The sequence below is a fragment of the Marmota flaviventris genome, chromosome 19 (assembly GCF_047511675.1).
Source record: "Marmota flaviventris isolate mMarFla1 chromosome 19, mMarFla1.hap1, whole genome shotgun sequence".
Taxonomy (NCBI): domain Eukaryota; kingdom Metazoa; phylum Chordata; class Mammalia; order Rodentia; family Sciuridae; genus Marmota; species Marmota flaviventris.
Genome location: NC_092516.1, coordinates 17,971,030 through 17,994,823, shown reverse-complemented (window position 1 = coordinate 17,994,823; position 23,794 = coordinate 17,971,030). Strand labels below are relative to the sequence as shown.

The 23,794-nt window shown below is 44.1% G+C and overlaps 1 pseudogene; it reads left to right on the top strand.

Annotated features, from left to right (window-relative positions):
• Positions 1-11,655: 11,655 nt before the first annotated feature.
• Positions 11,656-12,028, top strand: LOC114103115 (eukaryotic translation initiation factor 1 pseudogene; annotated as a pseudogene).
• The last annotated feature ends 11,766 nt before the right edge of the window (positions 12,029-23,794 follow it).

Here is a 23,794-nt window from a genome sequence, read left to right as displayed (position 1 = left end):
TCAGCTAAAGATACCCCAAAAACTCCACCCCAAAGAGGGTCTGAGTTCTCAACTCCCTGAGCCACACAACCACTGGGGCTTGTACCCAAAACCCACTTCAGCCCCACCTGCGACAACCCAATAGATCACACGCCTTGCTCACATCCTCCGTGTCCCAGAAAGCACCCTTATTTGCAGCAGTGAAGTATTTTCCAAAATTCGTCTTTGTCCCCTCTGTCCTTCATGTGCATTCAAGTTACTGGTGCTACACAGCTAGACGGAGGCAGAGACAGGATTTCAACCCAGTGTGTCGTTCGATGGACCCAAAGGAAAATCTGGTTTGGGGGGGACTGGCTGTTGGCTGCAAAGATGGATTCTGTCAGTCGGGTGTGCCAGGGGGTCAGCGGAGGCCTTGACCCACCTGTAGTAGGCCTGGGTGTGAGTAACAGGCAGACAGCCCCCAGGAGGAAGAAGGAGTTGGCACTGAGCCACTGGGAGTCTGGGATAAGACTGTGCTCGACATTTCAGGGGAGAAGTGGACCACAAAGTGTGAGATAAACATAAGCCAACAAGGGAGGAAACATGGCGGCCGAAGGGAGTGAGCCACCCCATGCCCCGTGCCACTGGCCGGCAGATCTCACCTGGTTGGAATCCTGCATCTCTGAGAGTGTTAGAGGGCCCCATCCAGCTGCTCTCTGCAGAAATCACCAGCTGGGACCCCGAGCCTGCTCCGGGCCTCAGGGTTCCAGGAGGACGCCTGGCGTTGGAGCAGGAGCCGGAAGTTCCAGGCCACGCAGGGTGCGGCCAGCGCCTGAGCAGAGTCACCTCTCAACACCTCTGCCGGTCTCCAAGACTTCACTGCGCTCCCACACAGGTCACTCAGCTGCCACCTACCCACAGCACAACACCATCGCCTGGCTGCCCGCTCCCCCACCTCACTAGACTCCGCGGCGCTGAAAGCAGGCCGCCGCCATCTTGGCTCAACATTCTCGCCATCTTAGCTGGGGGCAGGTCCCAGATCGGATGCCCAGCCGCCGGGTACCGGGTTTCCAACCTTACCCCCTCTCCAGTGGTGGTGACTCAGCACAGTAGCTGCCCAACACAGGTGTGCAGTGCCACCAGGGAGCGGCCCACAGGAGCCCCGGGGTGAGAGGTTCCTCAATTGGGAACTGCTAGGGGAGAGGGAGAGACCAGGAACTGGGAAATCTCCAGGCAAGAGAGGGAGATAGTTCCTATGACTCAAGTCATAGGAACGAGGGGGTCCCAAAAAGAGAACCATGAGGTGCAGTCTCCCTGCAGGGACTGGCTGGTGCCACTCCCTGCATCCAGGCACTCTGCACCAGGACCGGTCTTCCCACCCTGGTTACCTCCACCATCCAGAGGGCAGAGACACCAGCTTACAACAGACGACCCACTTAGTGGATAAGAAGAGAAGCAGGAAAGATACAGATCTCTAAAGCTAGCTACAACCCTGGTTTCTACCTCCAAGTTTTTTGTTTGTTTGTTTTTTCTCCTCTAACCCTCTATCCTCCGGCCCTCACATCCCCAACATATGTGAAACCAAGAACTTTCCATGAAATAGGACTTTGAGGACTGAGTCCTCTGAATAATATAATATAGAGGTGTTGGATGTGCCCTGTTTTTTTCTTTTCCTTTTTATTCTCTCATTTTCCCCCCTCCAAATTTTACTGTTTTATCATCTGTATTTTTTCTAAATACATATGTGTGTTTGTTTTACATACTCTACTATCATCCCACGTACTTGCCTACCCTAAATCACTTCCTGTCTATTCTCTTGCTAGACTGGTCCTTCTCATTAGATTTCTCCTTCTCTCTTCCTAAGATATATTAACTCTATAGCTTCACGTCCTGCCTCCTCAGCATATGGTCCTACTCTGCACCCCCAGTTCATTGTCCACCATCAGAAACTGTAAAACTTTTTACAAATCTACTGATTATATTTTAGATAATAATTGAATCCAACATTTCCACACATTGAGACTAAACTGTAAAGGTCTTAATAGCAACAAATTGTTCATAGGGTTGTATATTGTTGATATTGGGATCTGTTAACATTGTCCTTCCCCAGAAAAGAGAGGTCTTGGAGCCCTACAAGAGCACTACAAACCTATAGAGTAAAAACAATAACAATCTGGACCCACAGAGCTGGAAAGGAAGACCCACGAGCAACATGAAAAGACAAGGGAAGAAAGTGCCCCAAACAAATGAAGATACCACATCATTAGAATCATTGGCAGCCACAGCAGAAGAAATGAGAGAGAAGGAATTTAGGATATACCCTAAAATGCTCTGTGAACTCAAGGAAGATATAAGAGAACAAATACAGGCAGTGAAAGATCACTTCGACAAGGAGCTAAATAAACAAATACAGGAAGCAAGACATCACCTCAATAGGGAGATAGAGGTGCTAAAAAAAAAAACAAATAGAAATCCTTGAAATGAAATAAATAATAAACCAATTTAAAAGCTCAAATGAAAGCATCATCAACAGAGTAGACCACTTGGAAGACAGGACATCAGACAATGAAGACAAAATATATAATCTTGAAAAGAACACAGACCACACAGTGATAATGGTAAGAAATCACGAGAAGAACATTCAATAAATATGGGATACCATAAAAAGACCAAATTTAAGAGTTATTGAGATAGAGGAAGGCATAGAGGTCCAAACCAAAGGAATGAACAATCTATTCAATGAAATAATATCAAAAAACTTTCCAAACATGAAGAATGAAATGGAAGCCTACAGGATGCCAAATGTACAAAATCACAACAGATCCACACCAAGGCACACTATAATGAATATGCCCAACATACAGAATAAGGAGAGAATTTTAAAAGCCACAAGAGAAAGGAATCAGATCACAAATAGGGGAAAACCAATTAGGATGAGGGAAGATTTTTCAACACAGACCCTGAAAGCTAGAAGATCCTGGATCAACATATACCAAGCTCTGAAAGATAATGGGTGCCAACCAAGAATCTTGTATCCAGCAAAATTAAGCTTTAGATTTGAAGATGAAATAAAAACCTTCCATGATAAACAAAAAAAGAATTTATAGCTAGAAAACCGGCACTACAAAACTTCCTTGGCAAAATATTTCATGAAGAGGAAACAAAAATCAACAATGAAAATCAGCAGAGGGAGGTAGTACCCTAAAGGAAAAGCTAATCAAAGAAGAAAATCAAGTCAAGTTAAATAACAAAAATAAACAAATATGGCTGGGAATAAAAACCATGTCAAAATAGTAACCCTGAATGTTAATGGCTTAAACTCACCAATCAAAACACATAGGCCAGCAGATTCGATTAAAAAATACCCCACAATATGCTGCCTCCAGGAGACTCATCTGATAGGAAAAGACATACACAGACTGAAGGTGAAAGGTTGGGAAAAATCATACGACTCACACAGACTACGGAAGCAAGCAGGGGTTTCCATCCTCATATAAAATAAAGCAGACTTCAAGCCAAAGTTAATCAAAAGGGATAAAGATGGACATCACATACTGCTCAAGGGAACCATACACCAACAAGACATAATGATCATAAATATATATGCCCCAAACAATGGTGCAGCTATGTTCATCAAACAAACTCTTCTCAAGTTCAAGACTCAAACTGACCAGAACACAATAATCTTGGGTGATTTTAACACACCTCTCTCACCACTGGATAGATCTTTGAAACAAAAGTTGAATAAAGAAACTATAGATCTCAATAACACAATTAATAACTTAGACTTAACTGACATATATAAAATATTTCAACCTGCATCGAGCGGATACACTTTCTTCTCAGCAGCACATGGATCCTTCTCTAAAATAGATCATATACAATGCCACAAAGGAACTCTTAGAAAATTCAAAAAATTAGAGATACTACCCTGCATTTTATCAGATGATAATGGAATGAAATTGGAAATCAATGACAAAATAAAAAATAAAAATTACTCCAACACCTGGAGACTAAACAATATGCTACTGAATGAACAATGGGTTGCAGAAGACATCAAAGAGGAGATTTTAAAATTCTTAGAGGTAAATGAGATCACAGACACAACATATCGAAATCCCTGGGACACTATGAAAGCAGTTCTAAGAGGAAAGTTCATTGCATGGAGTTCATTCCTTAAAAGAAGAAAAGTCAACAAATAAATGTCCTCATTTTACATCTCAAAGCCCTAGAAAAAGTAGAACAAATCAACAGCAAAAGCAGTAGAAGGCAATAAATAATCAAAATTAGAGCTGAAATCAATGAAATTGAAACAAATTGAAAAAGTTAACAAAACAAAAAGTTGGTTCTTTGAAAAAATAAATAAAATTGACAGACCCTTAGTCATGAATGAAGAGAAGGAGAGAGAAAACTCAAATTACCAGCATACATGATGAAAAAGGCAATATCACAACAGACACTACAGAAATACAGAGTTTAATTAGAAATTATTTTGAAAACTTATACTCCACTAAAATAAAACATATTGAAGGCATTGATGTATTTCTTAAGCCATATGACTTGCCCAGATTGAATCAGGAAGACATACACAACTAAACAGACCAATATCAAGTGAGGAAATAGAAGACGTCATCAGAAGCCTACCAATCAAGAAAAGCCCAGGACCAGATGGTTACACAGCCAAGTTCTACAAGACCTTTAAAGAAGAACTAATATCAATACTCTTCAATTTATTTCAGGAAATAGAAAAAGAGGCAGCACTTCCAAACTCATTCTGTGAGGCCAATATCACCCTGATCCCAAAACCAGGCAAAGACACATCAAAGAAAGAAAACTTTAGACCAACATTTCTAATGAACATAGATGCAAAAATTCTCAATAAAATTCTGGCAAATCGAATATAAAAACATACCAAAAAGATCTTGCACCATGATCAAGTGGGATGCATCCCAGGGATGCAAGGTTGGTTCAACATACAGAAATCAATAAACGTAATTCATCACATCAATAGACTCAAAGATAAGAATCATATGATCATCTCAATAGACGCAAGAAAAGCATTTGACAAAATACAGCCCCCTTTATGTTCAAAACACTAGAAAAACTAGGGATAACAGGAACATATATCAACATTGTAAAGGCTATCTATGCTAAGCCCCAGGCCAACATCATTCTAAATAGAGAAAAATTGAAGAAATTCCCTCTAAACTGGAGCAAGACAGGGATGCCCTCTTTCACCACTTCTATTCAACATAGTCCTTGAAACACTAGCCGGAGCAATTAGATGAAAGAAATCAAAGGGATATGGATAGGAAAAGAAGAACTTGAGTTAGCACTATTTGCTGATGACATGATTCTATACCTAGCAGACCCAAAAAGCTCCACCAGAAAACTTCTAGAACTAGTAAATGAATTTAGCAAAGTAGCAGGTTATAAAATCAACACCCATAAATCAAAGGCATTTCTGTGTATCAGTGACAAATCCTCTGAGAGGAAAATGAGGAAAACTACCCCATTTACAATAGCCTCAAAAAAAATAAAATAAAATACTTGGGAATCAACTAACAAAGAGTTGAAAGATCTATACAATGAAAACTACAGAACCCTAAAGAAAGAAATCAAAGAAGACCTTAGAAGATGGAAAGATCTACCTTGTTCTTGGATAGGCAGAATTAATATTTTCAAAATGACCATACTACCAAAAGCACTATACAGACATAATGCAATTCCAATCAAAATCCCAATGGCATTCCTCATAGAAATAGAAAAAGCAATCATGAAGTTCATCTAGAAAAATAAAAGACCCAGAATAGCTAAAGCCATCTTAAGGAGGAAGAGTGAAGCAGGTGGTATGGCTATACCAGACCTTAAACTATACTACAGAGCAATAGTAACAAAAACAGCATGGTATTGGCACCAAACAGGCTGGTAGACCAATGGTACAGAATAGAGGACACAGAGACTAACCCACAAAATTACAATTATCTTATATTAGACAAAGGCACCAAAACATGCATTGGAGAAAAGATAGCATCTTCAACAAATGGTGCTGGGAAAACTGGAAATCTAAATGCAATAAAATGAAATTAAACCCCTATCTCTCACCTGCACAAAATTCAACTCAAAGTGGATCAAGGACCTAGGAATTAAACCAGAGACTCTGTGTCTAATAGAAGAAAAAGTAGGCCCTAATCTCCATTATGTGGGATTAGGCCCCAACTTCCTTAATAAGACTAGTAAGACTCCTATAGCACAAGAATTAAAACCAAGAATCAATAAATGGGAAGAAACTAAAAAGTTTCTTCTCAGCAAAAGAAACAATCTGTGAGGTGAATAGAGAGCCCACATCCTGGGAGCAAATTTTTACCCCTCACACATCAGATAGAGCACTAATCTCTGGGGTATATAAAGAACTCAAAAAGCTAAACACCAAAAAAACAAATAACCCAATTAATAAATGGGCCAAGTACATAAACAGATCTTCTCAGAAGAGGATATACAATCAATCAAAAATATATGAAAAAATGTTCATCATCTCTAGCAATCAGAGAAATGCAAATCAAAACTACTCTAAGATATCATCTCACTCCAGTCAGAATGGCAGCCATTATGAAGACAAACAACAATAAGTGTTGGCGAGGATGTGGGGGAAAAGGCACACTCATACACTGCTGGTGGGACTGCAAATTGGTGCAGCCAATATGGAAAGCAGTGTGGAGATTCCTTGGAAATCTGGGAATGGAACCACCATTTGACCCAGCTAGCCCTTTCCTCAGTCTATACCCAAAGGACTTAAAAACAGCACACTACAGGGACACAGCCACATCAATGTTTATAGCAACACAATTCACAATAGCTAAACTGTGGAGCCAACCTAGATGCCCTTCAGTGGATGAAAGGATTAAAAAATGTGGCATATATACACAGTGGAATATTACTCAGCAACAAAAGAGAATAAAATCATGGCCTTTGCAGGTAAATGATGGCATTGGAGAAGATAATGCTAAGTGAAGTTAGCCAATCCCCCCCCAAAAAAAACAAATGGTGAATGTTTTCTCTGATATAAGGTGATGGACTCATAGTGGGATAGGGAGAGGGAGCATGGGAGGAATAGATGAACTCTAGATAGGCAGAGGGGCTGGAGGGGAAGGGAAGGGGCAGGGAGTTTGCAAGGATGGTGGAATGTGATGGACATCATTACCCAAAGTACATGTATGAAGACATGGATTGGTATCAACATACTTTATATACAAACAGAAGTATCAAAAACTGTGCTCTATATGTGTAGTAAGAATTGTGATGCATTCTGCTGTCATGTATTTTAAAAATAAAAGCAATTAAAAATAAATAAATAAATAAAACAAAAAAATAAAAGCCAACAAGCCAGGCGTGATGGTGCATGCCTGTCATCCCAGCAGCTTGGGAGGCTGAGGCAGGAAGATGGTGAGTTCAAAGCCAGCCTCGACCGTGGCAAGGCACTAAGCAGCTCAGTGAGACCCTGTCTCTAAATAAAATACAAAATGGGGATGGGGCTCAGTGGTGGAGGGCCCTTGAATTCAATCCCTGGTTCCAGAAAAGAAAAAGAAGCCAATAAGAAGCAACGGAGAGGATTCCAAAGCGGCTGAGTAGAGGTGCCATCCTTCACCTTCTCAGAACCAAACAACACATAATACCTGTGTGTCAAGGTGAGTGACTGAGGGTGAGCCCTGGAGACCCAGTGAGACGTGGAGACTGGGGAGGGAAGCGCAGAGAGAGGAGCAGCTTCCCCACAACCCCGACCCCAGCTCCGTGGTCGGGGGAACCGGCCACAGCAGGAAAGTGTCAATGAGAGTGGGTCCCGGTGGGTCCCCGCCCCACAGACACACGCAGGCTGGCTACAGGGAGCTCTACTGTCTCCACTGTCCACTAGGAGCCCAATGAAGGGGGCCATCTCCAGGTAGGACAGATAGGCTGGACACGGGGGAATTTTCAGGAAGCAGGTTTATTTGAGCTGCAGTGATCCAGAGGGTGCTCGTGCCTAAAAATCTCTGCACCAGGAGTCTGAAAATTCCTTTAGATTTATACTCACTGGGATGGTTACATGATAGTGGGTGGGGACATGCTCTTTGTCCCATATTCTTAGGCCAGACAGAGGTTTTACAAGTTTGTTTTTGTTTTTGTTTTTGTTTTGCAAACCTAGCATTTATTTAAAAAAAAAAAAAAGAGGAAGGTACAAGCCACAATGCTGATGTCCTGTATGAACATCTTTCTGACAAGAAGAGAAGCTCAAGTATGGGGGGTCCCCCTAGAGAGGCTTATATGTTACCAATCTGGTAGGGCGTGTCTTTGGTAGGGGTACCTGGTCTGCTTCAATCTTTAGTTTCCTTCAAAGAAGGACCCACGGTGTCTCTCCCCAACCCACCAGAGCATAGACTGCTGCAACCCTGCTGGACTGGCCATGTACTGCGACCTCAGCACCAAATCCAAGCAGGTCCCGGTACTCTAAGTCTATTTGTCTTTCTTATCACTGGAATCTAACCACTTCCTGGTTACAACAGAGGTGCAGAATCCATACATCCCAGACCCATGCATGCAGTGCTAAAGATGCTAGCAGGGTGGGAAAGGGGTGCCCATGAGAACTGGGGTTCTATGGGGGACTGGAGTTAAGATCATCAGCCATTGGAAAAATGCTACAGAAATGACAAAATCTTCATGGTGGGCGAGGGAAGTGGGTAGAGATCTAAATTCTACAAAAACACACCAGACGAAGACTTAAAGGGTAGGGAACAGAATTGCTCAGGAATAATCCTCTGTTCCCCAATCTGTGAGGAAACTCATTTCTCCTTTCTCTTGCACAAACTTTCAATGATTACAACACAAAGCTCCCCACCAGGATTGGCGTTTAAAGAAGCAGATCTTCCCCCTTATAAAGAACCTGCTGGTGTTCACTGGGAGATAGAGCGCTCTCTCTCTCTGATGGGATCCTCTGCAAGAGTGATTTGCATTTCCAGTGTTGTTGAGCACAGGAGGTCAGCCCTCCCCTAGGATGCTGGACCTCAGTGGACTTGAAAGGACCCTGTTTGTTCCATGATGAGCTTCCTTAATGCACCTGAGGCCATAACCTTCATGCAAATCATGCCTATAAGCAAAAAGGCTTCTCGCAAAGGGTGGGTGTTTTTCTTTCCACACTTTGGTGGCCCTGAGCCCAAAAGGCACACTTCTTCACAGTGCCCTCCGAGCACCTGGGGAGCCCTGAAGTGGTAATTACCTTAGAAAGTGTTTTCTCCTAGTATCTGGCCGCAGAGAAATAACACGCTGTCTCCCTTTCCATCCATCTCACAGAATTATGTAAATAGACCCACAGCAAACTAGCTTAAATGATTATAAAATGGATTTCTAAGTGTTACCTGTTACCAGACAAGAATGCTAAAAAAAAAACAGGAAAAAAAAATTAAAACGTGCTTCTTCGCAATCACTAAAATGAAAGGATAAAATACTTAGTGAGGAATTTTCCTGAGTAAGGAACTTCTTGAGCCTCGTTGACCTGGTCAAGCATGGATGAGTGATGTCCTCCCGCGGCGCTGACCACATTTCATGAAACAACTGAGGGAAGGAGCTAGATTTGGAGAACGTAAAGGTGATTTCCCCAAGTGGAAGATTAGTTCTTCAACTTTAGCTCTGAAAATCACCTGGAAGGAAATTAAAATGCAGAGAAACCCGCCTCTCAGAAATTCTGACTCTGGGTGGGAGCTTAGAAATTTCCAAGTTCCCAGGTGATTACCAACACCAAGGGTCCATAGAGCACACTCTGAGCAATGCTGGCTTGGAGGGAAAACAGGGCAGCGTTCTGTCCGACTGTGCCAGCTCCTTATTTGGTTACTGTTGAGGATCATCCTGCCCTGACATACTGGGACTATCAAACCTGCCTCATCAGTACCTAGGGTGCCTGTGTGACCCAGACTGGCCAATCAGCCAAATCCAATCATTACTCCAAAGGTGAGCTGTGGCCAATCAGAGCCCACAGGCATGCTGGGGGAAAAAAAGGTAAGCTCTTTCCTTCCTTCCAAGATCTTAGGAAATAAGGACCAGGTAATTTGAAGCTACAAGTATCTTTCTTTGTAGCTGATTAGAAAGAGCTTGCCTAAAATAGATCAAATACAAAGGGGTGGGGAGAAACGAGGGCTGAGGAGGGGAAGATCTGATAGTGCTCCTCCTACTGCACACAGGTGACCTGGAGTGAGATTCCAGGACGTCGTAGTCCTGCGAGCTGAAGGTTATGTCAAGACCCAACAGCAAGTTCATCTGTTCAGAGGGATCTGATTCACCTCCTGTAGTAAAAACTAATCGTCTCTACAGGGCTCATCTTAAAGGGCTATGCTGAATTGCTTGGTTGATGCTAGAGCATCCTCCCTGGAGAAACTCAACGACCTTTACCTGGACCTGCCAGCCCTCTATCCAGTTTCCAACATGATGGAAATTGGGAGGACCATCACATTTCTTCAGCTTCTCAGTGAGGGATTCCAGCAAGATCAAACCCACTCTAAGTCCCTAATCATATGTGTGTGTTTGTATTTTTTCTTTTTTTGTCAAATATCCACAAGCCAGGGTGTCTGGTTAAATGCACGGGCTCTGAACTCAAGTTCGTGTGATTCAGTGCTAGCTCTTTTCCTAGTATTTCATCTCTCTGGATTTCAGTTTCCTCGCCTGTAGAATTAAGAACCATGATAATAATAGCAAATATTTTATAGGTATTTGTTGTGAGTTTGCAATGACTGTTTCAACAAGAGCCTTCAACACAGTTCTAGGCACATAGGAATCATTCCACACGTTGTTCATTATGGTGAGTATGGGAATATGAGGAAATATCACTTCCCTAATCAATATACCCAAAAAGTGATGTTTAATTATGGTAGTTTACATAGTGTTCTCCTCTTTAGTCTAGCTCAAAAGCATTGAAATGTCATCTCATCCACTCTTATAACTCAGGTATGTAACCCCTGTCTGACACATTGTAAGTCCTCCGTGAATGTAGTAAGTGAGTGAATAAATCAATAATGATCATAACTACCATTAAATGAGCACTTATTCTGTACCAAGCACTTCACAAATTTTACATATAATCAAAACAACCCTACAGCATAGGTGTCACTTGCCCATTTGAAAGTCGAGGAAAATTAATGATCAGAGAGGTTAAGGAATTTGCTTGAGTACAAATAGCTGGTAATGAGTGACCTTTCCCCACTACACCAGCTTTCTCCAACTTTTTTTTTTTTTTTTGTACCAGGGATTGAACCCAGGGGCACTTACCCAATGAGTCACAACCCCAGCACTTTGTATTTTTTATTTTGAGATGGAGTCTCGCTGAGCCACTTAGGGCCTTGCCTAATTTGCTGAGGCTGGGTTTGAACTTGGGATCCTCCTGTCTGAGCCTCCCCAGCTGCTGAGATTACAGGCATATGCTACCATGCCTGGCTTCTTCAACGTCTTTAAAAAAAATAATAATTATTATAATAATAATAAATTAAAATTATTGTAGGCCCTTTGGGACTTTTTAATCATTTTAGCAATGATAAATAAGTGATTTATTTTTGTTTTAATGTTCTATATGTTTTGTTTCAATGTTCTATATGTCACTATTAAATGTAAATATAGCCCCAGTCACTGAGCCGCCGCCGAGGACTCCGCAGCCTCCCCCTCGAGGAAAAGGAATCATATCCTATGTCCGCTATCCAGAACCTCCACTCTTCGACCCCTTTGCAGATGCAAGTAATAGTGATGAGCTGCTTCCTGCTGGCACTGAGGATTATATCCATATAAGAATTCAAAGAGAAACGGCTGGAAGAGCCTTACTACTGTCCAAGGGATCGCTGATGATTACGATAAAAAGAAACTAGTGAAGGCGTTTAGGAAGAAACTTGCCTGCCATGGTACTGTAATGGAGCATCCAGAATATGGAGGAGTCATTCAGCTCCAGGGTGACCAGCGCAGGAACCTATGCCAGTTCCTGGTAAAGACTGGACTGGCTAAGGACCATCAGCCTAAGGACGATCAGTTCATGCGTTTTAAGTGCTTGTGGCTCACTGAAGTTTAAGCGAGGATTTCCCTTCTGTCCCTTGTCACAAGTTTAAAAACCTCACAGTTTGTATAATGTAACCATTTGGGGTCCGCTTTTAACTTGGACTAGTGTAACTCCTTCATGCAATAAACGGAAACGAGCCATGCTGTCGAGTCTTGAAGTCCCTCATTTAAACAGAGGTCAGGCAGTAGGTGCCTGGCAGTGTCTACCCTGAAACAAAGCAATAACGTGATGTTTCAGCAAAGCCCAGAGCCCCAAGATCAGATGGCTGTGTCTGACCACAAGCTTCTCAACTCTCCCTCAGCTGAGGCCCCTGCCCTAAGAGTGTCCTCACCTGATCAGGAGGAATGGGGTAAGGCAGCTGTACCCCTAGAAGGGGGCCTTTGGTAGTTTTTTTTTGGGGGGGGGAGGGGTTCATTTTGTTTTTTAAAAAGAATGCCTGGTGTCTAACCTGACCAGGTGGGCAGAACTCAGAGGCCACCTTCCTTCCAGGGAGGTGATGTGACATCTGGCTTAACACCAAGGTCTTCTTTTTTAACTAGATGCATTGTAGCTAAGGGGTGTCCAAAACCACAGAATGTGAGGCCAGCTTAATATCAGTTAAACCTGTGACAAGGGAACTAATACCAAACTGATGTTATCAGTCCCGTAGCTAGCTGGAGAGCTTGCAACTCACTAGCAACCGCTGCCCAGTGCCATGTGAAGTGATAAACTGGTTTTTGTTTTTCTTTTTCCCTTCCAGTTTTAATGTCATGTAATATATTTTAACCCTTATTTAAATAAAACTTGTTTTCAGAAATTAAAAAAAAGTAAATATATATTTATAAGTATAAATATATTAAATAGAAGTAGAAAATAATGCTAAAATATTAAATAGTAGGCTATGAAGATCCTATTACAGTCTTCATAAGATTAAGACAAATTTTGTCTTGTCCCTATTTGACATAGAATGTAAAGCCAGCCGATGTAAATTATTTAGGAAAGAAAAAAATACATGAGTTGATTTCAGGACTGAGTTTTACAAAGTTGCAAGACATTAAAAAAAAAAAAGACAAAAACTCCTTTTATGAATTGATGCTTGGAATTCTAAATTTTGTGCTTTTTTTACATATAATTGTTCTAAATGATAAGATGCAAGAAAAGGTTTCTAGCTGAAACTTGCAAGCACTTCTCTACAAATAACACATTGCAGGTGTGGAGAGTCATTATTCTCAATAAATGAAAAGCCAAATTGGATATAATTGTCACTACAGCTTCTATTTTTAACATTGGCGTGGAGGGCTATTTCGGCATACCATATAAGACTTTTTATCCATTGGATGCAACTTTCAGATCTGGTGAAGGTCAGTCTGAAGTCAATTTGCAGTCTATTAGGATACTTTATTCCTTAGAAACTTGCTGCACTTCACTATCCCTGATCTACATACGTTCTATGGTCGTATTATGTCCTACTACAGGTGTACATTAAATAACAGATGACTATGACACCAACACCAAAATGACCCCAGAAATTCACCCTCGAGATGACTGAGCCCAGTCTTCCCTTACTACTGGGGGGAAGGAAAAACCTCACCCTGTGATCAACAGTGCTTTTCCTGCCTTAGCAGAAAGGACTGCAACTTGTCTCACGTGCCCCAGGGTCTCCAAGTGCACAGAGCTGGCGCTAAAGACTCTCCCGCCAACAGCTGGAGCACCTCTGGTCTGTTTAACCCCCCCATGCCACCCACAGGTATTCCTTTTATAGAAAGAAAATGCAATAAGAGAACAAAATCACATCATGTTGTAGAACTCTCTGGCCCCATCGTTTTGAGTTGGAAACAAAGTCTGCTTATTGGGCAAGAAGATTCAAAACGCCTCCGTTAAACGGAGCCCCCACTGATCTTCTGCAAAAGTCTAATGTGGCGGGAAGAAGAGAGACAGCAAAGACTTGCATCTAACAGTTAAGTTTGGACCAGTGTGTGGCAGTACAAAACCCAAAGGGAGAACCCACCAAGCAGACGGCCTGACGGACAAACAAACTAAGGATTAAGCAAAGGACAGCGGGGAAAGAGGTGAGATGGGGGGTTAAGGAACTTGACTGTAAAGCTACTTGTGTGAAATGGCTCAGTGACAGGGGGTGGGCGAAGCACCAGGAGCTCACCAGTGGGTGAGCCGAGTGGAAAGGGAACAGGGTGTTCAGAGAGCCACCAAAGAGTCGGGAGGTGCTTGCCTGGAGTCAGTACAAGTCAAAGGGGACATTCTGTGGGGAAGCTCCCTTTTGTGTCCAGTTGCCTGTGTCCCTAAAGGGAAATAGCTTGGTTTCCAAGAGCTTCTATCCATGGAGAGCTAATAGGGTTTATCCTCCAGAGAAGAGGTGGATGAATCCACAGGAGAGTTCAGATATGAGCCCTTGTGGACCAGAATGAAAAGCAGGAGTCCAGAAGGTCTCACATCCAGACTTCTGACTTTCTTTCCAAATGAGGTTAATAAAACACAGTGTCAGAGAGCCGAGTCTGACGGGAAAGAACAATGTGTATCTTAGAATTTTAAACTGGTTTTCCATGTTGGAGACCTTCCCACTCTCCTGTTAGATGCATCCACCTCTTCTCTGGAGGATCAGCCTTTTGGCTCATCACCAGATGCCACCCTCATGGCAGGGATAAGGACAGGGGGAGTGAGGTGTCAGGGTGCAACATTTCAGGAAGTCCTGGCTCTCGGGGCTCTGTGAGTACCCCAGCCTCATCCTGAAAGGGAGGCCTCCTTCGACACGGATCCCTAGATGCTTAGCACATCCTACACCCAACCTTGCCTAGGTCCTCAGGTTTCTGATTGGTCTGCCAGTGGGGACATCTATAGGAAGCCAGAGAGAAAATGAATTGTGAGGTCAGGTCATTTGACCCCCAGTTCCTGCAAGTCACCTCCCACTGTGGACTGTGGCCCCTGATGGGTCACACCCAGCATACTTGTTCTCATCTCCCCAGATGGTAACAGGTAGCTGCCACCAACTAGATAACTGCGTTGACTTTTGTGATTTCCCAACTGCCACACATCTGCAGAGTCCTTTAAATATAAACTGTCCTTGGATAATCTTATTCTGAGTATCTTCCTGTCGAGACCCTCACAATATATGTCCCTCATCCACTCTCTGCCACTTGTAGTGTACTATGAATTAATATTTCATGAATCCAGTAATTATCTTGTGAACAGCCCAACTAGATCACATCGTACCTTTGCACATTAAAAGCATTAATTATGTAAATGGAAACATTTCTTTTTTAATAGCTCATTTTGGCAGGGCTGTTTTGGCCTCCAACAAAATAGAAGTTGTCCCAGCCTTTCCTAATTCCTGCAAGCCCTGATGTCCACAAAACTCCATCCATTAGTTGTGATGTATAATAATTGAGAAGATAGGTTCTGGAGTTAGAAAGACTTACATGCAAATTCCAGCTCATTGTGGCCTTTCTAGCTACGTGACTTTTGGACAAGTCTCTTCCCTGAGCCAAGAGGCTCCAACTGTTGGCTCATTTTCTGGTTCTTCCAAAATTGGACTTTCCCCCTGAAAATATTTCCCCCCTCAGTATCTGAGCTTAGGCTCCTCCATTGTGACATGACTTAGGACAAGTACCTCGCTATGGCTATAAAATACACCAGGTCTAAACTGGACATGGTGGTGCACACCTGTAATGCCAGCGGCTCAGGAGGCTGAGGCAGGAGGATCTCGAGTTCAAAGCCAGCCTCAGCAATGGCAAGGCACTAAGCAACTCAATGAGCCCCTGTCCCTAAATAAAATACAAAATAGGGATGGGGATGTGGCTCAGTGGTCAAATGCCCCTGAGTTTAATCTCCAATATTAAAAAAAAAAAAAAAACCACCAGGTCTTATCGCTTTAAATCAAAGCTCTTGGCTCCTGGGAAAATCCTACACACCACATTCACTGGCTCACACCTTCCCTTGCCAACTAACAGCAAACCGTATACACCTGAAGGAAGCAAAGTCGGAGACCAACTCCACAGGGGCAAGATGTTGGAAACAACAAAATGGGAGCTATTTTTGAAATGCTTCCTTCTCAAACCCTCCCACTCTCTCTAATATCTGGCCAAAGTGTGAACGGCTGGCTCCAGCAGGTATCAGTAACAGATGGGACCAGCTAATTATGGCTCCTCCATGTGAGTCGAGATAAAGTTGTTAATTGCTAATTGTACTCTTTTCCTAGTTCCCACCGCAGGGTGCTGGGTAGAGGCCACTTCCCAAACCAAACACAAACATGGCCTGCGCTCCCGGCTTGCAGCAAAGTGTGTCAAGCAGTCGGCTCCAGGCTCCCCGGTTGTGGGTGAGCAGAGTGTGGCAGGGAGAAGATGCTCTAGGCTCACTGCAGAAGGCTCTGCTCATGAAAGCTCAGCGCACAGGTAGCAAAGGCCACTCTCCCAGCAGACAGTGCCATCTGGCCATTGCTGCACTGTGCTTTGGGGGAACTTAGCTCCCCAGAACCCTGTGATATAATCCTGAGATCTCTGGGTACCAGCTGGGATGCGCCTCCTGAGTGGACAATGAAAAGCGCTGCCATCCAGAACCTTCCTGTAGCTTCCACGCCTTCAGCCTGTGCCCTGTGGTCGTCACAGAATTTGCCTCTGATCAGCTTCCCTTTTAGGGAACCCTCCCTGCCCCCACTCCCAGGAGGTGAGTTAGAGAAATGGTCCACTCACTCACCCTGCCTGTAACCACGCCCACAGCCACAGTGATTGGCTGGGGGGGGGGGGGAACCATGGGACACGAGTTCAGCCAATCAAAGGCACTGAAAGACTTCAGCTAAGTTCTGGAGAAAGAACGTTCTTTGGGATTGGTGTCCTGTTCTGAGCCACTAATAGTGCCCCCTCCCCCTCCCCCTCCCCCTCCCCCTCCCCCTCCCCCTCCCCCCTCCCCCTCCCGCTCTCCCACTCCCCTTCCCCCCCCACCCCTCTCTCTTTCTCTCCTCTCTCTCCTGTCTCTCCTCTCTCCCCTCTCTCCCCCTGTCTCTCCCCTCTCTCTCTCCTATCTCTCTCACCTTTCTCTCTCTCCTATCTCTACCCTCTCTCTCCTCTCTCTCCCCTCTCTCTCCCCCCTCTCTCTCTCCTATCTCTACCCTCTCTCACACACCTCTCTCTCCTCTCTCTCTCTCTCTCCTCTCTCTCCCCTCTGTCTCTCCTCTCTCTCCTCTCTCTCTCTCTCCTCTCTCTCCCATTTCTCTCTCTCCCATTTCTCTCCCCTCTCTCTCCTCTCTCTCTCCCTCCCCTCTCTCCTCTCCCTCCTCTCTCTCCCCCTCTCTCTCTCCTCTCTCTCCTCTCTCCCCTCCCTCCTCCCATCCCTCCCTCCCCCTCCCTCTCCCTCTCCCTCTCTTTCTCCTCCTCCCCCTCCCTCTCCCTCTCTCTCTCTCCTCTTCCCTCTCCCTCTCCTTCCTTCTCCTCCCCCCCCAACCGCACCTTGACTGGTACCATATCTGCGTGCCAGGTGCCACATCCCCTTGGCCAACAGCTATAGTGGAGAGTTCCCCACCTCAAGCATTTGAATCTCTCTCCTCTGCCTGAAGGAGTATACACCACCACCCTCCTCTGCTAGCTTAGAAAGTTGATGTGTTCAGGCAATCTTCATCCAGTGGGAAATGGAAAACAGTAAATAAATTCCCAGTGTCCTTGTCCTCCCGTGGGGCATGGCTTGCCCACTGAGGTCCTGAGGCCACCTGCTCACTGGTGCGGTTTCCATAGACTATTCTTCCTTCTCTGTCTCATCTTTCCTATTTCCTCACTTGTGCATCCTGAGATCACCTCCTGTGTGTTTGGTGTTTTGAGAAGCAGGTGCCAAGATGAGATGAGCTATGTGGAGAAATACCTGTGATCGCAGAAGAAAATGGAGTGAGGGAAGGTGGGAAGAAGCTTCCGACCACAATTCAGGACTCATGTGCAGGAGACAGGGAGGGAGGGGTAACTCCGCAGGAAGTCCCAGGCTGAAGTACAGTTCTCTTTTGTTTTGGTTTGGGGTTGTTTGGGTTTGTTTTGTTTTGTTGTTTTTGGTACCAGGTATTGAATTCGGGAGCCTTCAACCCCTCAGCCCCATCCCCAGCCCTTTATATGTTTTATTTTGAGACAGGGTCTTGCTAAGTTGCTCAGGGCCTCGCTAAATTGCTGAGGCTGGCCTTGAACTCAAGATCTTCCTGGCACAGCCTCCCAAGCCCCTGGGATGACAGGCATGTGCCACCAAGCCCTGCTGAAGCCCAGTTCTAAGGACAAATACGGCTAATGAGTCAAAGTCACCTGGCAGTCCTCTGACATCTTGCAGGAATGAGCCTGCCTTAATGGCCCTGTTGGAAGCAGCCCTGGGGGAAGTGTGACTTTGACTTGAACGTGGTGTTGGATCCAGAAGGGTGAGAGCAGTCAGTTGTACTTCCTGTCAGTCAGTTGTACTTCCTGTAGCAGAACAGCTGAGCATTGCATTTTCAGGACCACATCTCCCACATTAACACTATACCACGCAATCTGCTTTTTGTGGTGATGATGGTGGTGATGATGGTGAAAGTGGTCATGGAACCCAAACCAAGAATACTTGAGAATGAACCATATGTAGAAGACAGCAGAGTTGAAGGCTATCATTTGAGTCCCTAGATCCAGCCATTCCTGATGTCAGTGTCCGTTTCATCTTACGGTTAACTAAGTTGATATATCCCTTCTTTTTGTCTACTGCTCATGTATTTGTAGTTGATGTTTAAACTAGCTAGAGTTGATTTTTCTTGACAACAACCAAAGATGTCCAGAATGGTACAGCCATCCTAGATATCAATTTTGACTAGTATTGATATGAAACTTATTGCTTCTCTCAGAAGTGGGAAGTCAATGCAGGTTGATTTCCCTAAACTTTTGTTAACAATAATCCTTGACCTTCATCTTTCTCCCTCCTCAGAATACCCAGTATGTTCTCCAACTGGAGCTCCTTGGGTGGGGGGGAACACATGCTTCTCCATGCATGGCTAGGTTCCTGATGAAATCTCGCCATCCTTCATGATTTGCAAAACAGACTGACAGTGTTAAGTGCAAACAGTCTTCTCCTAGCAGGGTCAGGCATCCAAGGAAAGGAATCAAGAGGCTCAGAGACCCACACAACCCAGGACAAGCAGAGCAAGAAGATGTAGCCAAAGGGCTCGTTCCAGGGGTGCAGCCAAATAGACCTACCTAGAGTCAAAGGGATGCAGCCAACTCAGAAGAAACATCAATTCTACAACATAAGTTTCCTTATCAGGGAGCTTATAGGGTAAAACAAATGCCCCTTATTTCTTCCTTTGTGACTTCAGATGGTCACTGCATTATTTGATTAATATTAGCCCCCCTCAAAAAAATATCACATTTGAATGTACAAAGAGCTAAACAGACAGCAAGAGGAAATGGGAGATGGAGGCACATAATTTTGTTCTTTAGCTTGATTGGGCACAAAGACCATATGGTTGTAAGAAATCAAAGAACATTTCTTCCAGTGCCCAGCCAGAGTGGGATGACAGAAGCCACATGCTCTTTGTACACAATGTCATTCTGCCTCGAGACATGTGCTCTTAAATTTGTGTCTCTTGGGAAAATAAGGATCCCTTCTTTTGAGCTGTAAGTAATTAACTTTCGTGTCTGAGTGGGTTTGTGTTGTACGCTGAACCCGTCCCCTCTGGGCTCTGAAGTTGGTGGCGAGGAACTGAAACATGAAGGCCTTTGGGCCTCCCCCCTGCCCAGGAGACTGGAAAGGAAGTTGGCGAAGGAGGATTCAGGTGAGAGAGCTGTGAAGGGAGACAGCAATCTTGGCCTGGCTCTCGGCTCTGTGGGTAGAGAAGGCTGGTTGGGGAAAAGGACCAACTGTTCCTTCTGAATTCCCGGGGAGTGGAGGTTACGTGAGGCCTTGCAATTTGTTGGCCGGAAGGATCTGTTCCAGCTGCCAGGCCACCGTTACCAATCCAAAAGTGCTTCTAAAAATGAGGCCAGAACCCACGTTAATGAAGCCTAATTGCCTCAGAGTTGTTGTTGGATTAATTAGCAATATTGCTAGGAGCCCATGTGCACAGGGTCAAGTAAAATTCATAGTGGGTCACATTTAAATAATCTCCCTCAATTCAATCCGTGTTTGTTCTGTCTGCTAAGCAGAGTCCTGGGCAGACCCAGTGAGACCAAAGGGACTGAAGTAGACATCAAAGGACGGGGTTTTGAGCCAAATCCAAGTCATATAAGGTAAAAATAATAATAATAATAATTTCTCCTCCTGTAAAATAAAGGGAATGGACCCAGTCGACTACCAGTATGCTTCAATTCTAAGACAAAGTCTATATTGTCTTTGGGAAGTTAAAATTCACAATAAGGTAAAGAAAATATCCATAGGAGAAAAGAAGAATATACTAATTCCATGAATGCAGTCAGTCATGAATGTTTATTGATCAGTCTCTACTATTAATGTGCCACAATGAACGAGCACTATACTAAAGACTGTAAGATAAGCCGACCTTCAGACACTTAGAGACCACTAATGAAAACCATGAGCTGTTGAGAGCCACAGCCGAAGGGGCCCCAGCAAACTTCCAGCTGCCAGCTGATGATTGGCTCATAGCGGCCCCAGCAAACTTCTAGCTGCCAACTGATTGGCTCCTCTGCCGTGATGCTCATTGGGCTGTTTCCCAGCCCTTTCAGACCATGGAGCTGCTCATTGGGGGACTTTTTTAGGCTCCGCCCACACGACCCAGCCAATCAACCTCAAGAGCAGGAGGAGTGGGGAGGTTGAGAGGCTTGTGGGAAGCCAGTGGTGGCAGTTGGGCTCTGAGGGTTTTCCTGAAGAGCTGTGTGGTGCCGTGTGTGTGTGTGTGTGTGTGTGTGTGTTCTAAAAATAAAGTTTGTTTCTTTTGACAAGTGGCTCCTGAATTGTGCCCAGCCAAACATTAATGTGCCATAATGAACAAGCACTATACTAAAGATTATAAGATAAGCTGACCTTCAGACACTTACAGACCACTAATGAAAACCATGAGCAAATGCATAGTTCAAACAGGCACCGAGCAGGGAGTTGTCTGCCCTCAACTCGGGGAGTGGCTAAGAGTTGCCAGAGTAAAGTGCATTGTGCTGAGAAATGAAAAACAGAAAGAGAGGAAAATATCATCAAAGAATGAAAAACAGAATTTTGTAATGTGGCAGGACTGTCATGGAGAAAGCACGGGTAAGGCATGAAGGTGTATTCTGAGAGAGATGAGAAATGGGCAAGGAGAGGAGCACCAGAATGAGGTCACAGAAGAGCATCTTAGTTTGGAGCTAAATTCTGGAAGCCAAGAGAATCTCCTGAAGAAATATGACAGGAAGTCATCAGATTTGAATTCCTTGAGCACTAAGAGGCAGCGAGGAGATGAATTGCTGGAGGAGAAGGGTATACACATGGGAACCCATCAGGAAACTTTTATAGTCACTAGACAAGCAATGGTTGTTGAGGGCCACAGCCAAATCGGGATGACACATGGCATTTTTGCCAGAAGTAGTGGTTGAGAGGTGACGCCAGCGAGCCATTAAGATGATGACTTTTGAGTTCTCGCGGAGTTCCCGTTGAGTTCAGGTTGAGCTCTCGCGGGGATTCCTGAAGAGTTCACGTTGGTTGGTGAAGTTCCGGTGGTGGGAGTTCCAGTTGGTGTGTGGTGTGTTCCTGGAGGAGCCGCGTGGGTGGCATTCGGGAGAGTTCCCGGGGAGTGTGCTGGTGGAGTTTGGAAATAAAGTTTGTTCCTGCTTGAGTGGCTCGTGATTTGTGCCCAGCCAGACTGCGGCAAATGGTGGTGGCCTCTCCCCAGACATGAGAATAGAGAGAAGAGATGTGATGGATGATGTTTCAATGGTAGGTATTGTAATGCTCCATGACTGACTAGATGTGGGAGATCTACAAGGTTAGGGGTCCATAATGGTTCCCAGAATTCATAGCTGGATGTCTTGAAGAAATGGGTACCATTTACTGAGTAGACAATATGGCAGGAAGAAGTAATTTAGGTGGAGACTAGTTAGAGGAGGACGTGAGTCTGAGTCACATAAACTGATGGGTATCCTAAGACTCAGTCCCAGCAGGTAGCTAACAGTGTGAAAGATATCAATCTAGGTGGGAATTTGAACCATGAATGGAATTGGTGTTTTTCCCAGGAAGACTAGGAAGAGTAAGAAGACCAAAGTAATATTAAAGAGAGCCTCAAGGTCTAAAGAAAAGTCTATGGAGGACAATGAGGAAGATTGAACCCATAATTAGGAAGTAATCCAGGAGGACAGATAGTAAAAGGGTTTTAAGGAGTGGGGTCCAAAAGATGATACTCAGAAATGTATCCATTCCTGCTTTAGGTTGGGAGGGGTGTGTAAAGAATAGATAAAGGAAAGTTGGGTTCGATCAGTACACCCTGTAAGCATGTGTGAGATACCATACAGAGTCCCATTAATATGTACAAGAAGTAAATGTTTAAAGTACTTGTAGAAAGAATAAAAGAAAAGTATCTATTGGCTTTGGCTCCATGGAGTTCACTGCGGATCTTAGCAAGGGCTCTCTCTGTGGAGAGATGGAATTCAGACAGCAGGGCACTCAGCAAATCCTCCATCTTCGAGAAGTGCTTCAGGAAGAATAGGCAGCTCTTCCCAGCAGCTAAAATGTAAAATAGAGCAAATACCAGACTGCATCCCAAGAAGAATGAAGAAAGGTCTTGTTTTCCAATATGGCGGCCACGTGAGCTTGTTTTTAGATGGAGGAAAGAGTCAACGAAGAAGAGGTTGAAGATAAAAGAAGAGGTGCTAATTGGCAAGCAAATTCCAGAATCCAAAACCAAGGTTGAGGGGCCCATGTTAAACAACAGGATTTCACATTCTCTGTAACAGGAAGTAAGGAAGAAGTTAAGACACATGAAATTTTAAATGCATTAACACAGCAAATCAGGGGACATCCTCTCCAAGAGCTCTTGGTTTTCTCAGGAAAGGACGGGATTGGGAAATGGTGGCAGTGTGAAGCAAGAGGTCAACTGTTGAAAGTGGTCACCAGTGGGAATGGGAGGAAGTATTGCCAAGGGACAGGGGTCATCCACAATCTCTGAGGGCCCATTTGGGATTTAGACCATGAATGTTGTAACACAACCAGCGTCATGAAGGAGGGGAGAGTCCAGTGGTTAGATCAGTCAACGATAAGTAGGAATAATGCTTTCTGCCCATATTCTGGGTCCCACTTCTGCTCCTTTCCCAATCCACCAAGTACTGGGAACTTGCCAGAAGCTAAACTGTGCTGCACTTATTGTTAAAATGTTCTCACTTGCCCCCAGGATATGCATTAGCTGGTTCACCCCCTCTGATCTCTTCAATAGGCAAGAAGTTTGGCAAAAACAAAAAATGGATGATATGCCAGAATACATTCTATTGTCATGTATAACTAAACGAGTAAATAAATTTTTTTTTAAAATTGAAGGGGAAAGTATTGGGGAGTGATATTGGCCAAATTATATTATCATATTGTGTGCATATATGAATATACAGCAACAAATCTCATAATTATGAATGCACCAATTTAAAAAATGTGGGGAAAATATCGAAGCCAGACATGATGGCACATGCCTGTAATCCCATTGACTTGGGAGGCTGAGGCAGGAGTATTGCAAGTTTGAGGCCTAGTCTCGAAATTTGGAAAAAAAAAAAAAGAGGATTTGGCATATAGCTCAGTGGCAAAGTGCCTTTGAGTTCAAGCCCCAGTACCAAAACAAACCAACCAACCAAAAAGACAAATTGAACTTTTAAAATTACTTAGTAAAACACATTTATT